At 38.7% G+C, this 16,911-nt stretch overlaps 1 pseudogene; it reads left to right on the top strand.

Moving 5' to 3' along the window:
• Window positions 1-1,723: 1,723 nt before the first annotated feature.
• On the top strand, window positions 1,724-2,833 carry LOC143034308 (uncharacterized; annotated as a pseudogene).
• Window positions 2,834-16,911: the final 14,078 nt, after the last annotated feature.

The raw sequence follows: 16,911 nt of genomic DNA, 5'->3' as shown, positions 1-16,911 counted from the left end.
CTGCCCTTGGACCTTATCAAACCATTCTTGTCCAAGAACAAGTTCATTTGACTTACTACAGGAGGTAGGTCATTAATATTGGGGTTTTCTAAATACGTCAATTCAGCGGGGAAGGCATCCCTTTGAATTATAACCATCAAATAATTAGAAGCGGCCTTAAAAGGGTTAGCATAAGACTTCTTAAACAAAAAGACAGCTTCAAAGATCAAGGAAGTATGATGTAGAAGTTTGCTGTAAGAAAAAAACTTTAAGACATCAACTAGAGGAGGAGTGTCAACTTGCACAACAGCCGTATTGATAATGTCTCCCTTGATGCTGGAGGGAATACATCCTAAGTGACCCTTCGGCCAAGCATGAGGTGGCAACAACAACCATTCCGGTCCATAAACCCTCCAATTGAATCTCTTAAACACTTTAGCACTGCAAGGTTTGGTTACAACATCAGCCATATTATGTTCAGAAGGAACATAGGTAAGGGAAATAGGACTATACTTGGCTTTGAAATTTACCTAAATATTGGAAATTTCCTTCAATCTATTATTAACAAATATGTTCTTCCTAGGAGCCTTGTTGGTTAGAATCCAAGAAAGAGCAACTTGACTATCAACAAGGAGTACAACAGAATCAACCAGAGGGGCAGACACCAATCCTTCCTCAAAAATAGTTTTGAGGCATTTTAAAGATAGTAAAGCTGCCATAAGCTCCAGAGAAGGCAATGTTCTTTGTTTAATAGGAGCCACCTTGACCTTGGCAAATAGAAGAGAGCCATTAGACTCCTTTATCTCTCTTCTTTCTTGCCCTGCATAGATGGCACACCCATAAGCTTCCTTAGAAGCATCAACAAAAACAAATAACTTAAGGGGAGATTCTGAACAGAAGGTTTTCCTCTTAAAGGATAAGTCATTAACCTCCCTAAAGTTTTCACATAACTTCTTCCATCTTGTAAGCAATTCCAAATCCCAATGTACCATTTTTTGGCACATCTCTATTATATATTTTTTCCTTGTAATAATATAGAAGAAAAAAGACCTAATGGATCAAATATAGAAGCCAGAGAAGACAAAACTTGTCTTTTGGTTGAGGAATATTTTTAAGGGAAACCTCATTGAGTCTCGAGGTATCATAATTCTTATTATAAATATATATATATATATATATATATATATATATATATATATATATATATATATATATATATATATGTATATATATATCCCAACACCTTTACCTCTTCCTTATGTTATGGTAGTACTGCATTGTAGTCATTGATCTGGCAACACTGTGTACCGTAATCATTGATCTGGCAATACTGTGTGGGAAACATTTGAATGGCAGCCATGTTGTTTTCCAGCTGTCAGTATTCAACCAGTGTTCTTGTAAAGATGTGTATTAACAATTCTGTATGTTTGTAGCATCAGTATTATATTGTTATGGGCTATATGTATATGGGTTATATATGTATATGTGCATAATATACTGTTGTGTTTGTTTATATTATGTCAGGTTTGTGTGTTTATATTTATGTTTTGTGTTTGATATTCCTATACCATTTCTTCTCTCTCTGTTTTCAGAGAATGGTATAGATTTTATGTTGAATAAAGCCTTGTAATAAGGTCTGTGTATTTTTCACAACAATTTATTCAACATAAAATTCTTATTGTGTGGTACTGGAGTTGACTCAAGGACCACTACACCACTACCACTAGTAAACAGAGGCTACAATATGGAACGCTTACTTAAACCAGAGAGGCTAGATTGTGACCCATCCTTGTCAACAGCTGCCCAGGAATGGAAACATTGGTTCAAGACATTTGAAAACTTCTTGAGTGCCTTACCTCAGGAAAACATTGACAAACTGGGTTTACTCACCAACTTTGTGTCACCAAAAATCTATGAGACAATTTCTGAATGTACCACCTAGGATAGTGCTATCAAAATCTTAAAGTCACAGTATGTCAAGCCCACAAATGAAGTTTTTGCACGTCACCGCCTTGGAACTCGCCGCCAGCAGGCTGGTGAATCCTTAGATGAGTACCTTCAAGCATTGAAAATTCTGAGTAAGGATTGTAATTTCCAGGCTGTAACAGCTATTCAATATTGTGAATAGTCCATTCGAGACGCCTTTATAAGTGGGCTGCAGTCACCAGCAATAAGGCAACGCCTCCTGGAGAATAAAACTCTGTGACTATCCACTATGTTTGATCAAGCAAGAGCTTTGGATTCAGCTCAAAGGAATTCTGAAATGTACGGTACTCAGCCATCTCAAGTGGTAAGTGCTGCAACTCCTGACCCAAGTACCAGCCGGAAAGTTACTGTTGAGCCTGCCCCTGTGGCTGCTGCTGTAGGTGCTAAGTGTTTCTTCTGTGGACTTTCACGGCATCCCCGCTCAAGGTGTCCCGCACGTGAAGCAGTGTGCCATAAATGTCAGAAGAAAAGTCACTTTGCCAAAGTGTGCAGAGCCAAACCATCAACAACAGCTAGTGCACATATAGACTCCAGTAACTACGCAACAATAGCAACAGTTACTTCTGCAGCTACCCCAAGTTCACTCTCAAAAGCACTTGTAAAAGTCTTTATCAATGGATCAGAGATGGATGGATTTGTTGACAGTGGCAGCTCTGAGAGTTTCATCCACCCAGACCTAGTTAAGCTCCATTCCTTGATCGTCCATCACTCATCGGGTGCAATGTCTCTATGGCATCAACATCCCTCTCTACTCAGACATCAGTTTTGCCAAGTAGACCTAAGAGTTAATGGCCAGGATTATAAAGGTATGTGTTTAACGGTTTTGCTACAACTGTGCTCAGATGTGATTATCGGTCATGACTTCTAGAAGATACATGATTGTAACCATAATCTCACAGATTACAACACAGTGGAAAACTACACCACAACATACATACAAACATACATACACACACACCACCAACCTCTTCCTTCACGTGACCAAACCGTGAAGTACCCCTGATTCCTAAGAACACCTTTTACCCATACACAATATATTATGTAATCTAGATTAATAACCATAATATATAAATAAGCAGAAATAACTATACATTCTAATTATTGTAAAATAAAATACTATCCAAAACTTGTATCACCAAAATAAAATGTAAACTAATTATAACCTCTAAACTGTTCAATATACTGATGTAAGCTTTTTCAGAGGCATTCCACCAACAGAGAGAGGAGCTGTCAGTCTTTAGGTGGAAAGCAGACCGGGAAGGTCTGCTGGTGTAATTTTTTAAACTATTAGACTTTTTCAAGAAGTCTTGTGGTCTTTGATTTATCCACCAAAGGCAAGAACATTACACTGGTGGCAGCGCCACCCACCCCCGAAATAAGTGACACTGATAAAGTGAACCCAGTGCCAACGAAAGTGACCACGTATACCTATATTACTCGTCGGGTAGCACACAGAATACCACAAAACCACTCAATCTTTGAGTGTTCCAGGAACAAGTGACCTTGTGTACTCTTCCCCATACAAACGAGTGCCGAAATCAGTTAGTTATAGTTCGCTCGAACACATTGTGTGGACCAAGATCTAAGGATATAAGGTCTAACCACTTCCGACCGAATTTCGAAGGAGTTGGCGCAGCGGGTCCGTGAACGTCACCTGCCTGTTGAAAGTGGGGTTCACGGGTCCTATAGCTGTCAGTTGAAGCTGGTGCATCGTTCGGGAATGTCGTTGCCTTCGCTCGCACCGCTCCACGCAATTAGTTATATTCTGACAAATATTATATAAAATATATATATATAGATATATATAAATTATTATAGTTCCTGTATATATATGAATATATAATATATATGATATAATATATATATATATATAATATAAAATATTATAGTTCCTGTCTTTCTTGGCGTTTCACAGTTTTCGTCAGTGTTTCACAAAGAGAAAACGGACCCAGCCTAATGACGTCAGAAGCTGCGCGCAATAATTCAAACGGTCTGACCTGTATATTTAGACCTTGGTGTGGACATAACCCAAGTGTATCAGTTGCCGCAACCCAGCAACTCAGCAAAATTTGTGAGCTGTCACAATCAACCCCGTTACAACGAACAAATTTATTTCCTCCTTGGGCAACATAGACAACGTGTAATCCCCCCCCCACACACACACACTCATCCCAGAAAAGAAACTCACGGTGGTGCCGAATCAACCGAACAGGAAGACAGGGTCGCCCATCTAACTGACAGATCACCCTGCTACTACACCCTCGGCACACCACCCCCTACGTGATCAACTACCCACCTGGCTCTCCACATCATCCCAAGACCACCTATCAAATTCAACGGTCTGCAGCGCAAGTAACTGTCATCCAGTCCAATACATTCAAAATAAATTTTGTCCTTTTTTAGCTAAATTATAATCATACATACATACATACATACATACATACATATATATATATATATATATATATATATATATATATATATATATGTGTGTGTGTGTGTGTGTGTGTGTGTGTGTGTGTATTCACTTGGTCTTTGGATCACGTGTTGGACTCGTGATCGACAGCTATTTCCCTCCAGGAAGAGAGCTCAGAGCTCGTAGGTCCGATCTATGGGTAATGCTACGAGTATGACCTTGCACACACACACACCCCCAACTCCCCGCCCACGAGAGTTGGAGTAACACCCCTCAGCGCTGCGATACTGATATTATTTCAGCCCCGGGCGAGGGTCGAACCCGGACCTCCGTAGTGGCAGGCCAGAGTGTGTATTTACCTAGTTGTATTTACCTAGTTGTATTTTACGGGAAGGGGAGCTATGCTCGTGAGGTCCCGTCTTCATATCTCATTTTATCTAAACTATTTTTAAATTCATGTATTGTTTTTGCACACACCACTTTCTCATCTAACTTGTTCCAACTGTCTATTGCTCTGTGAGGAAAGCTGTTCTTTTTCAAATCTCTTCTATAGTTGTCTTTTTTTATTTTCTTTCCGTGTCCTCTTGTATTTCTGTCATCCCATTTTATCAGATTCTCTCTATCAGTAATTTCTATGCCTTTCATGATTCTGTAAATAGCTATCAAATCTCCTCTCTCTCTTCTTTGCTCTAGTGTCTGTAGTTTAAGTTTTTGTAGTCTCTCTTCATATGATAGTTTTGAGAGTGTTGGTGCCAGTTTAGTAATTGCTCTTTGTATTCTTTCAAGTTTTTTTATACATTTTTTTGTACTTGGTGACCATATCGTTGCTGCATATTCCAATCTTGGTCTTATCAGGGTGATTAGGATTTTCCTCACCATTTCTTCATCCAGGTATGTAAATGCCACTTTGATTGTTCTTATTAAATTATAAGTTTCTCCAAAAATCTTATTTATATGTTTCTCAGGTGACATATTATTCATAACAATGACTCCCAGGTCCCTCTCATTTTCTACTCTTTTTATTCCTTCTTCTCCCAAATTATATGATCCTGTTATTCTGTTTTTGCTTTTTCCAAATTCCATTATACTACACTTTTTTGTATTGAACTCCATCTCCCACTTCCTACTCCATTCTTGTACTTTATTTAGATCTCTCTGTAGTGATTCACAATCTTCTTCAGTTTTCACTCTTTTCAGTAATTTTGCATCATCTGCAAAGAAGCTCATATAGCTTTCAATTCCTTCATCCATATCATTAATATATATAGCAAACATTATTGGGGCCAGAACTGTTCCCTGCGGGACACCGCTTATTACTTCATTCCATTTTGAGTAATGATCTCTTATCACTACTCTCATTTTCCTTTCTTGCAAAAAGTCTTCCATCCAATTTAGCAATTTACCTTGTATTCCTCCTTCATATTCTAATTTCTTAAGCAACTTCTTATGTGGTACTTTGTCAAAAGCTTTTTTTAGGTCTAGAAATGCACAATCAGCCCATCCATCTCTTTCTTGTATTATATCTATTAGCCTTGAATAGAAACATATTAAATTGGTGACGCATGATCGTCCTTGTCTGAATCCAAATTGCCTTGGATTTAGTACGTTGTTTTTTTCCAAGTATTTTACCCATCTACTTTTGATAATTCTTTCACATATTTTTGCTATTGTACTTGTTAGAGAGACTGGTCTATAGTTGGTAGGTTCTTCTTTATTTCCTCCTTTATATATAGGTACTATATTTGCTTTTTTCCAATCTTCTGGAACTTTTCCTTCTTTTAAGGAACTGCTTATTATGCTATGTATTTTGTCTGCCAGTTCATTCCTACATTCTTTCAGAATCCAGTTTGCTATTTCATCTGGCCCATGCGATTTTCTGACATCAAAATTACCCAAGTGTGTCAATATTTCATTCTTCGTTACTTCTATTTCTTCCATAGGGGGGACTTTTTCCTTCCACTCAATCTCTTCAGGTTGTATATTTTCCCTTGTAAACACTGATTTAAAATGTTTGTTCATAATTTCTGCCATTTCCATTTCCTCAGTGTATTCAACTCCTCCTTGTCTTAATTTCTCCAAGTCTTGTTTGTTTTTCAGTTTATTGTTTACAAATCTGTAGAATAGTTTTGGTTGATCTTTACACTTTTCTATAACATCTTTTTCATATTTTCTTTTTTCCTCTCTGCACTTTTGTACATATTCATTTCTATAATCAGTATATATTTTCCATTTTTCAGGTCTTCTGTCTTTTTTCCATTCGGTCCAGGCTTTGTCTCTTTTGTCTTTTAACTCCCTACAACTTTTATTGTACCAGCATTTTACATATTCTTTTTCTTGTTTTTGTCTTGGGACATACCTTTCCACTCCTTCTTTGTAAATTTTTGTCAAAATATTCCATTTCTCTTCCACTGATGTTTCTTCTTTGTATATTTCTTCCCAGTTTTCTTGTTGGAAGAATTCTCTTATTTTATCAAAGTTTGTTTTTTCATACATCATTCTTCCTTTTCTATATTGTTCATTTCTTTTCATATATTTTTCTTCATTAAGTTCCAGTTCAATCAATATGTGGTCACTTTTACCTATTGGTGTTTTATATTCAATCTTGTCCACTATTCTAGGTTCAGATGTAATTATTAAGTCTAGCCTCGATGGTTCTTCTTCATTTCTATACCTAGTGTTCTCTTGTATCCATTGTGTCATTGAATGGTCAGTAATCATCTCAAGTAGAGCATTTCCCCATGAGTCATCACCACTCTTTGCTGTCATTTCTTCCCAGCAGATTTCTTTGCAATTAAAGTCGCCCATCATAACTATTCTTCCTCCGTCTTCCATTATTTTAGTTAATGCTATCTTTGTGTCCTCTAACATACTTTTATATTCACTCTCCTCCCATGAGGCTGTTTTCGGAGGCACATAATTGATCACAAATTTTCTGCTCTTCTTATCTCTGTCTTCCACTTCTATCATAATCATCTCTACTGTATTCTTTCCATATATGACACCTTTCACGTTTATATCCTTCTTAGTCAGGAACATAACTCCACCCCCTTGCTTTTTCTCTCTGTTTCTAATCCAATAATTGTATGCATCATGTCCTACACTGTTGGGTGGTAGTGGGCCTTTTAATTTTGTTTCTACAATTCCCATTATGTCCGGTTCTTTTTCTTTCAAATAATCATTCAGCTCATTCAATCCTGTTATTAATCCATCTATATTTGTGTAAGACACTCTTAGTTTTCTGCCACTTCCATTGTGTTCTCTGTTTCCCTTATGTTTTTCTTTTGTATGTCGAACTTCCTTAGTTTCATGTTCACTACTCTCCAATAGAATCTCTCTTTCTCTGACTCCGTTCTGTTCTCGTTTTTTGTCTTAGCTTCCAGTCTTTTCTGCTTTTCTTCCTCTCTTTCCTCTTTATTCATTTCTCTTTTTATCCATATCTTTTTGTGTTGTTCGCTTGTTGCTAGTTTCCCTGTTTTGGATAAGATATTCTCTGCCGTTGTTTGGGACTTGAATTTAATCTTAATTGGTCTGGTCTTGTCTGTGCTATACTTTCCGAGTCTAAATTTCTCTTCGATTTGTTTCATAATTCCTGGCTCATCTTCCTGAACTGATTCTAGTAATTGGCTTACTTTTTCATTTTCCTCTTTGATTCTTGTGGTTCTATCTGTGTTGTGTTTCTCTTCCATTCCTAATATAATTATACATTTCTTCTTGTCTGCTAAATCCCTTACTATATTCTCCTTTTGTCTCATCACTTTAATAACTGAGTCTTCAGTATGTTCTTTCAATTGCTGTTTGACTATGTCAGTGAATGAAATCTTATTTCCTTCTTGGGTTTGCTTCCAATTTTTACTTTCTTTAGCTATTGTTTCTCTGTTTTCTTTACTATTCTTCTTCAATTCCTCATTCTCCCCCTTTACCTCTCTTAACTGTCTTTTTAGTTCTTCTATTTCATCAGTTAAGTTTTTATTCGCCTTTTCCAGTTCTTCCAATCTTTCAACCCTTTTTAAAATGGTGTTCATATGACCTAACCTACTCTCCAAGTCCTCGATCACCTTATCAACCTTCATCTCTAGTCTTGTCAGTCGGGGGGGGTTTGAGTCCCCCCCACTCTCTTTAAATCCCTTGAAAATATTCTCATCACTTTCTGCTATATTGCTCCTATCTATACCTCTAATCTTCACATTCCTATTAGACATGTTATCCTCCAATTCGTCTTGGGGTCTTTTGTCTACCCGGCGGCCCGTCAGGGCCATTTCCTCCACCTCCTCATTACCTTCCATTTCCCCAGTAATCCCTCCCCCTCTCCTCTTTCCTTACTTTCCCACTACCTCACGAGCAATTCCCCCTCCCCTGCAAATACAAAAAGGCACTTCTCTTTGCGTTGATATCCACAATCTGCACTTTTCTTCAGAGCGTTCGTCAAGCCGTCCGTTCGTTGAAAGTGTGTGTGTGTGTGTGTGTGTGTGTGTGTGTGTGTGTGTGTGTGTGTGTGTGTGTGTGTGTGTGTGTGTGTGTGTGTGTGTGTGTGTGTGTGCAGAAAAAACCACTGGGAAATAAGAAGCTTAGTCCGAACGTTTTCGTCTATTTAAGACATTATCAAGGAATACACAGATACAGAGGCATAGGTGGATATAAATATACATAAAGTAGAAGACAAACTAGGAACATGGGAAGGACGCACAAGATGCTTCATAATCAGGTAGGACGTTTGGTCACATGACGTTACGTCACCCCAGTAGTAACACTTGGAGAATTTTGTTACAATTTAATCAATAATAAAATCATCAAGTTTAAATAATCCTAAACTTAAATTAATATTATGGTCAAAGGTTTGCTTAATGTGACTGGATTCGATAATGTTTCTTTCTAATAAAGATCTACAAGAAATTATTACATTAGAATTATCCCAGTCAATAGGATGGTTGTGGTCTCTTACATGGATAAAAAGGCTACTGGAACTTTTCCCACTCCTTACACTATATTTATGCTGATTTATCCTAGTTTTTAAATCTTTACCAGTTTGGCCGATATAGAATTTGTTACATTTAAGGCATGGAACACAACTCTCATTTGCTTCAGGTGAATTTTTAATGAGCTTACTTTTTTATAGTATTGTTATTTTTGAAAACCAAGTTGATGTTGAATTGTTTGAGAATATTAGGCAGACCAACTAATTTCTCACTGTAAGGAAGAACGAAAAGGTTCTTTTTGTCAAATACTTTTCTTTCGTGTGAGGTGTTATAGAAAGTTTTGTAAGCCATTTTATGAGAAGTGTCTACTAAGTGTTTTGGATATTTTAATTCAGAAGCTATGCTATGTATCTTCCTCAGCTCATCATCCAAAAATTCCGGGCTACATATCCTGTAAGCTACATATCCTGTAACATAGAACTAAAGACAGAAAGTTTTGTCTTCTGATGATGAGCCGAGTAAAAGTGGACATATGATGCGACATTAGTTGGTTTTCTATAAACGTCATATTTAAATTGTCTGCCATGTCGATGAATTAAAATATCCAAAAATGGTAATGTATTCTCTATTTCTATTTCAAAACTGAATTTAATTGAAGGGACCATACCATTTAGTTTTTCAAGGAATAAATTTAAGTTACGCTTAACTGTCCAAAGACACAATATATCATCAACATATCTTTTCCACACAACTTGTTGGGGAAGAATCCTAGGTAGTAGTTTCATCTCAAAGAATTCCATGTACAAGTTACTAAGTACTGGGGACAGAGGGTTTCCCATTGCCATACCAAATTTTTGTACATAGAATTCACCATTAAAAACAAATTTACAATTTACAATACACAACTTAATGAGTTCAATTATGGTTTTAGCTGGAAGTGGCAAGTCATGTTTTGATAATAATTCTTCTTCAAGATATACCAATAAGTCAATTACGGGAACACGGGTGAAGAGCGAAGTTATATCAAAACTAACTAGTTTAAAATCATAACAAATTTCTAGATTATTCAAATAATTAATGAAATCAACATTATTTGTGACGTGGGAAGAAGATATTGTACCCACTAAAGGACTCAAAATAGTAACAAGCCATTTGGATAAATTGTAAGTGACGGATCCTGTAAAACTGATGATGGGTCTAACTGGATAACCAGGTTTATGGGTTTTAATCAATCCATACATGTAAGGCAAGGAAGGGGACAAAGAAGAAAAATGTTTTATCAGACGTTCATGCCCTTTCAGAATCTTTTTAACATTACGATTAAACTCACTATTTACAGATTCAAGCGGGTTTTTAGTAAGTTTTGTATATGTTTCACAATCTCCCAATAATGTTCCCATTTTTTCAATGTAATCTAATTTGTTAAGAATGACAATGCAATTGCTTTTATCAGCTCTAGTGATGTGTAACTGTTCATCTCTTTTTAACTCACGGTAAGACTTAAAAAACCTTTTAGGACAATTTGGAATACCATGTGCTGATAAAGAAGCATATACAAAACCCTTGCTGATGTTGATATTTTGAGTAGAGACATCACCAAATTTTTCTAAATTGCAAAATCCTTTGGCCACGTTAACATAGTCAACTTCGTGTTGAGTTGCTGCAAAACTAAGACCATATCCTAAAGCACATGTTGTTGCACTATTTAAAGGTTTATCAGATAAATTTATAATAAAATTAGGGTTGGCATGCTTGGACCAATAACTGTCTTTAATTAATAGAGACAGTTTTTTGTTAAGTTTCTCATTAAGAACGTTACACAAATGTCTTAATCTACTATAACAATAATCAAGTAGTCTATGTTTCCAATTTCCTGGGATGGCTATATGAAAATTTATTTTTAAAGATTTAGTCATAATAAAAGATTCACGAACTTCAATTCTAGTTATATCAATATGCTTCTGTAAGATTATGCGGTGAAATTCTTCAAAGGGTTTATGACACATCCTCAACAGTCGATTGTTCAAAATCGATTTAGGCACAACCTTTAAATAGTGCAACAATATGTGCTTTAGGATATGGTCTTAGTTTTTCAGCAACTCGACACGAAGTTGACTATGTTAACGTGGCCAAAGGATTTTGCAATTTAGAAAAATTTGGTGATGTCTCTACTCAAAATATCAACATCTGCAAGGGTTTTGTATATGCCTCTTTATCAGCACATGGTATTCCAAATTGTCCTAAAAGGTTTTTTAATCTTACCGTGAGTTAAAAAGAGATGAACAGTTACACATCACTAGAGCTGATAAAAGCAATTGCATTGTCATTCTTAACAAATTAGATTACATTGAAAAAAGGGAAACATTATTGGGAGATTGTGAAACATATACAAAACTTACTAAAAACCCGCTTGAATCTGTAAATAGTGAGTTTAATCGTAATGTTAAAAAGATTCTGAAAGAGCATGAACGTCTGATAAAACATTTTTCTTCTTTGTCCCCTTCCTTGCCTTACATGTATGGATTGATTAAAACCCATAAACCTGGTTATCCAGTTAGACTTGTAGTGACGAGATGCATCCAAATTCCTGTAGTTGGCAAGCGTAGTTCGCAAGGGTGTCCCTGCCAGCCAGCGGTCAGCCAATCAGGAACTTGGAAAGCTCCTCACGTTCCCGCCCGCCTCCCTTAAAAGGTCGGCGTTTCGCCGAGATGGGCAGAACAGTATCGACCAGCACGTACAACAACATCTCCTCGTCCAATCTTCTAGCCGTCCCATCAAGCCTCGCCGTCATCATCTGCTACCACCTCGCTGACGTTAAGCTTCACGTCCAGCTACAACCATAAGCTCCTGGTTATCCAGTTAGACTTGTAGTGACGTGATGCATACAAATTCCTGTAGTTGGCAAGCGTAGTTCGCAAGGGTGTCCCTGCCAGCCAGCGGTCAGCCAATCAGGAACTTGGAAAGCTCCTTACGTTCCCGCCAGCCTCCCTTAAAAGGTCGGCGTTTCGCCGAGATGGGCAGAACAGTATCGACCAGCACATACAACAACATCTCCTCGTCCAATCTTCTAGCCGTCCCATCAAGCCTCGCCGTCATCATCTGCTACCGCCTCGCTGACGTTAAGCTCCACGTCCAGCTACAACCATAAGCTCCACTAAGTTGTGGCCTTAGTCCGAGCTTCACCTATATTTCTCATGTGACACTTCTAGTGTCGCACCTTGTGGCTAATTACCAAAAGAAAGAGATTAGATATTTTGTGTTGAATTTAATTTCTCCTGCCGTTGTTCCGAACTAAAACTACTACAAAGTGGTGACCCCGGTGAAGGACAACCAGGATTATGGAAAGCACACAAGTGAAACTTACCTGTTTCTCCCGTGACTTGGAGAACTGGCTAGTTCACACAGAGGCCTATTCAGCCACTCAAGGTAACGTGCCGGACCTCCAAGCCTTCGGCGTGTACATCGCCGCTCTACCAACGGACGTCATCGCCCTTGTCCGTGACGTCGTCTCCTCTCCTCCACAAGAAGGCAAGTGTTCCGCCCTCAAGACTGCCTTACGAAAGCTTTACACCAAGCCCGACGACCAGCTCTACCGAGATATCCAGCATAGTGAACTCGGCGACATCACGCCGTCACAATTATACACCCGTATGGCCGCCCTCAACACCCGGGCAAAGGTGTCATTGCCCAAGGAACTCCTCTCGGTACAAGTCCAGTCAGCCAGCAGCTTCCACCCCAATGACAAACCAGTGCAAAGTGTTCAGTGTAGTGACGACCCAGGTGTTAGTGACATTAGTGCTGTGAGTGAAAACATTCCCGTGTCATATAGTGCCAGTGACCAAAGTGTGCAGCAGCTACGACAGGAAGTGGCCGACATGAAGACTTTGCTCAACCAGTTTTTAGCCGATAAGGGAAGCCATCAACCACCACGTAGCCCCGTTCCACGACAGGATACTACCTCCTGCTGGTACCATACCCGCTTCGGAGCCAAGGCGCTCAGATGCAGCCACCACAGCGTCCTGGAACTCCACGATGTCAAGTTCCCTTGGACATTCGTCATAGCAGCGGTACAGCAACCCATCCTTGGCTATGACTTCCTCCAGCACTGGTAGTTAGCGCCAAGGACAACTGCTTGTACCACGGCACAACAAGCATACCAGGAACCACCACTAACGCAACTTCCCACCAGATATCGTCACTCCAGCCCGATGGCAATTATGCACGCATCCTGCAGGAGTTTCCCCAACTAACATCGCCAGACAAAACCAACACCACCACCACCCCTCACAACATCATGCACCACATCCAGACATCTGGACCGCCAGTATACAGCAAGCCTCGACGACTTTCCCCAGAAAAGTTGGCCGCTGCCAAACAGGAGTTCAAAGAACTCCTAGACCAGGACATCATCCAACCATCGGTGAGTGCTTGGGCATCAACACTCCACATGGTTCCCAAGCCACCCCCACCGCCCAACCAATGGCGGGCTTGCGGTGACTACCGTCAACTTAACCGCATCACGAAGCCCGACCGCTACCCCATCCCTCACGCTCAGGACTTCCACTTCAAGCTTCACGGGAAACAGATTCTTAAAACTTCGAACTGAACTACATTGCACTACCTGTGCAGAAATTTTATTCCATTCATTAACTACACGGGTGACAAAGTTGTTTCTACCTACTTCCAAATTGAATCTATTTCCGAACAGTTTGAGACCATTGTTTCTTGTCTGATTCTCATTCAATGTAAAAATTTTGTCACTTTTGATGTCAATTCCCTTTAGAATCTTAAAGACCTGTATCAAGTCACCTCTGAGTCTACGCTTTTTTAGGGAAAACAGATTCATATGTTTTAGTCGATTTTCGTATGATTTATTTTTGATATTTGGAATCAGTTTTGTGGCTCGCCGTTGTACTCTTTCCAATATGTCAATGTCTTTAATGAGATTCGGTGACCATACGGAAACAGCATATTCCAAATGTGGACGAACTAACGATTTATATAGCTTGTTAATGAGTGATGGACTTTTGAAATCAAAAGATCGCGCAATCAGTCCTAGAACCTTATTTGCTTTCTCAGAGGCTGAAATACACTGCTTGGATGATTTGAGGTCGTTACTGATAATTACGCCGAGATCTTTTTCACTATCCACTTTTGTTAACGAATTTCCAAATAACTTGTAATCGTACTTACTGTTATTTTTACCTATGTGCATTACCTTGCATTTACTTGTGTTAAATTTCATTAGCCACTTTTCAGACCATTGCTGTAATTGATCTAAATCTTCTTGAATATCTAATTGGTTTGAGTGATCATTTGCCACTCCGCACAGTTTTGTATCATCAGCAAATTTGGAAACAGTAGATTTTAGTCCATGGTCTATATCATTTATATATACTATGAATAGAAGTGGCCCAAGAACGGAACCCTGAGGAACTCCACTTGCAACATTTTTCCATCCAGAAGTTTTTCCATTTAAAACAACTCTCTGTTTTCGATCATTCAACCAATTACTAGTCCAACCTAATAGGCTACCACTTATTCCATGCAAAGCTAATTTAGTAAGTAGTCTTTCGTGTGGGACGGTATCAAAAGCTTTTGCAAAGTCTAGATATACTAAATCTATATTGTTTCTTTTGTCATAATTCGAGATAACTGTGTTGTAGAATTCGAGTAAGTTAGTCACGCAAGAACATTTCCGTCTGAAACCATGCTGGCTATCATTTATCAAACGGTTACTTTCTAAATGATGTTCGATAGCATCTCTGATGATAGTTTCCATTATTTTTCCTACGATTGAAGTCAAACTTATAGGCCTATAGTTATTTGGTTTCTTTTTGTCACCTTTTTTGAATATGGGAGTAACGTTAGCTAGCTTCCATTCTCTTGAGACATCTCTGGATATGACGGATTTCTTGGAAAAATTTTTTCTAATGGAACAACAATCTCATTTTTCATTTCCTTTAAGATTCTTGGATGCCAGCCGTCAGGCCCTGGTGTTTTATTAACTTTGAGTTTGTCTATACACCTTTTAATTTTTTCTTTTGTTATATTCACCGTACCGAGTAAGTTTACCCTAGACTTTTCACAGGTTTCAGTTTGGAATTCACCTTGAGGTGTTTCGTTTACGAATACCGAGCTAAAATAATTGTTTAAGATATTACACATTCCTTCATTTGAATATTCAAGTTGACCGTCAGCAGATAATAGTGGACCAATGTGATTCCTAACAACCTTTTTATCTCTAAGAATACTTCATCTCGGATTTCAATTTTCTTTGAAGGTGAGCAAGAAATTTATATATACGTAAAACTTAAAAAAATATAATAAAAATGAACATCATCAACAGCACAAACCAAGTGGGGAGTTCCAAGGGGATTGAGAATGTCTGATGACACCTTGTTCCAGCATCTCGTCTATGTTTTGTGATACCAATTCTTTTTTGCTTTGAGGAATTCTGTAAGCTGGTATGAAGATGGGTGTGTGTGTGGGATGGTATGTGTATATGGTGTTTAACCAAAGAAGTCTTTCCTAATGGTTCATCGTTTAAGGCGATTGCCTCACGATGGGATTGAAGGATGTTCCTAAGATTGGTTCTGGCTTGTTGGAAATCTATGATTGGGATATCTTCGGGGGGGATTGGAGTGGGGTTTGGTTTGGTGGTGATGGTGTTGATTGGAGTGGTGTGTGTTTCTTGAATGGGGTCTATGTATAATTTGGCTGTTCCTAATTGTGTGTGCTTGTTTAGCTTAACTGGGGTATGTGAGATGTTCTCTATTAAGATTATTGCTTCTTTGTTCTCTCTAACTGTATCCCAAACAGCAGGCATATGGAGATTTTTTCTCCTACAGGTATCAGGAGACACAATTATATCTTGGCCTGGAAGTGCACCAGGTATGATTGTTGAGATAATCATACTTTCCCCTGGGGGAATTGTAAGTTTGCCTTTGTTGAGAATTTGTGTGTTGAGAAAGGGGGGGGGGGGAGTAGGTGGTGTGGTGTTGTCTGACTTGGCATGTGGATGTGGTTGGGGAAAGGTGTCGTAATGTTGGTGGTATTGCCTGATGCTGAGTCAAGGATTTGGTGAGGCATCCTGTGTTCTGTTGAGGTCAGCAGATGCTGAGTTGAGCAAGCTTGGTTGCAGGCAGGATGTTGTGACACTCCGGTAGGGTGATGTGGGGGGTAGTGGTGGATATTAAGGGTGTTCACCTGAGCGCCTAGAAGCGTCGGTATAGGTGAGGGGAGATTTCTATGTCACCTAACTTGAGCATAGTGGGGTTTGTATATATATATATAGTGATTTTGTGATTGTCTAAGAATTCCAATCCTAAAATGCCATCGCATTCAAGAGTCTAGTTTTTGACTACGTAGAAGGTAGTGGGTGGGAATGGGTTATTGTCAATGGTTATGGGGGGCTTATAGTTGAGGTGAAGTTTAGGTGCGTACCACTTATCATGGTTCCCATAAGGTGTAGTTTGTCGGTAGGGGAGGAGTCACCTAATTGTGCACATATAGATTGTGAAAGTATGTTTATTTGTGTGCCTGTATCTATTAGGAATGTACAATGGATATTTCCTATTGTGCCCGTGAAACAGGGCTTCTGGTTTATCTATGGGT

The sequence above is a fragment of the Oratosquilla oratoria genome, chromosome 17 (genome assembly GCF_046742065.1).
Source record: "Oratosquilla oratoria isolate Oo_2021 chromosome 17, ASM4674206v1, whole genome shotgun sequence".
Classification (NCBI taxonomy): Eukaryota; Metazoa; Arthropoda; class Malacostraca; order Stomatopoda; family Squillidae; genus Oratosquilla; species Oratosquilla oratoria.
This window is presented reverse-complemented; position numbering and strand designations above follow the sequence as displayed.